Below are 1,591 nucleotides of genomic sequence, written 5' to 3' on the forward strand. Positions count from 1 at the left end.
GCAAAAAGGAAAGAAGGAAGGGAAGAAAGAACGAAAAGCAAGCCAAAACCGCAGCAACGCAAACTTTTTTTGCAACGGGTTTCAATTCAGCAGAAAAATGAAGAGATAAAATGTATCAGAGCTTATATCTGCTAAATCCTCTGACAGCTGCTTTCTCATCCTGCTTCCTGAAAATGAATCAACTTAATTATTCCTGTGGCTACGTACATCCAGACAGCTTAGAGTTGCCTCTTTATCGCTGGCTACAGAAACTGTCCTTGTGTTCTGGAATAGCTAAGAAGATTGAAAACTGGGGGGTTTTTGTAATTCCAGAGTACACAGACTGTAATAGAAGTAATGGTCTGGAATTTTGGAGTCTCTTGTCAATGGTTAGATTGTGCCAGCGCTGAGTTTAAATTTGCTTGTGTAGGAGGGCATGTTTAGATTAATATTCTAAAGTAATGTGGAATGAATGTTTGGTACAGGCTGTGACTGAGAGACTGGTGTAGTGAATTCACAGACAGCAATATGTGGAGTTTGGGGTGGGGGGTGGGGGGAATTACCATTAAATTATCTTCCAAGGACCTTGAAGCCTCTCAGGATGACTCTGCTGAGTACTCTGAAAACATAACCATTGATCTAGTTGTAACAATTTCTCCTTTGGAACAGTCTAAAAAATGTCTCAAATTACCTGCTGCACACATTAAACATGTAAAGTTTTCATTAAAGGAGTTGACAGGCTGATGGTAAACTGAAGTCGTTCCTTTCCCTTTAGAATTAAATTTTCTTTACAGCCTCCTTTGTCAGTAAGCACTGTTCATTAAGAGTGATTCGGCTATTTCATTCTACAACCTTGTTTTTGCCTGCCTTGTGGATTTAACTGAAGGAAATCTCTTTGTGACACTGAAATGATCAAGCTGGATCTCAATCACTAAATTGTTTCTACCTTCATTCTTTAACTTGTATTAACCAAGTTACTTTTTTTTCAGGAACATTTAGATAGGAAGGAAGCTAAGTAATAATTTTTTACCACCAATTTGCAAAGAGATGTCTTTCCTCCAGTTCCCTGTTTGTTGGCTGGATGATTTTTAAGTGGTCACGTGAAAAAGCTAGTGAATGAGGGCCTGAAACCTCTCACATCTTAGTTCCTTCAAGTCTGGTTGTAGAGAGGAGTCTCCAGATGAAGGGCAGCTCAGTGGCTGCTCTTTTGTCATTGCTGCAGCAAGGTGGGGGAATCACACCTTGCAGTACTTGATAATGTTGAGCCAAATCAGGAAAGCACTGAACTAAGCACACCGTTGCCATGTGGGTTATTTATATCTAAGTCTGGTCTCTGCAGAAGGAAGGTGAACTGTCAAGATTAATAGCAGTAGGTCAGCATTGCATGCTGACACACCCAAGCCCCTGAGTCAGCCATCCAAGCAGCAATCAGTGGAATAACTCCCCTAAAATACAAGAGGTACAACTTAGAGCCTTTTCTGATAGCATCCAGATGTGTTCTTGCTGCTGTCATTGCACATCAAAGGGTGTGCTTATCCTAGTGAAACACTGATATTGTGGGGAAATTAGGAGAAGGGTTCATCTCCTGTCTGCTGCTCTACAGATCAGGGAA

Source organism: Fringilla coelebs, assembly GCF_963513975.1.
Source record: "Fringilla coelebs genome assembly, chromosome: 1".
Taxonomy (NCBI): domain Eukaryota; kingdom Metazoa; phylum Chordata; class Aves; order Passeriformes; family Fringillidae; genus Fringilla; species Fringilla coelebs.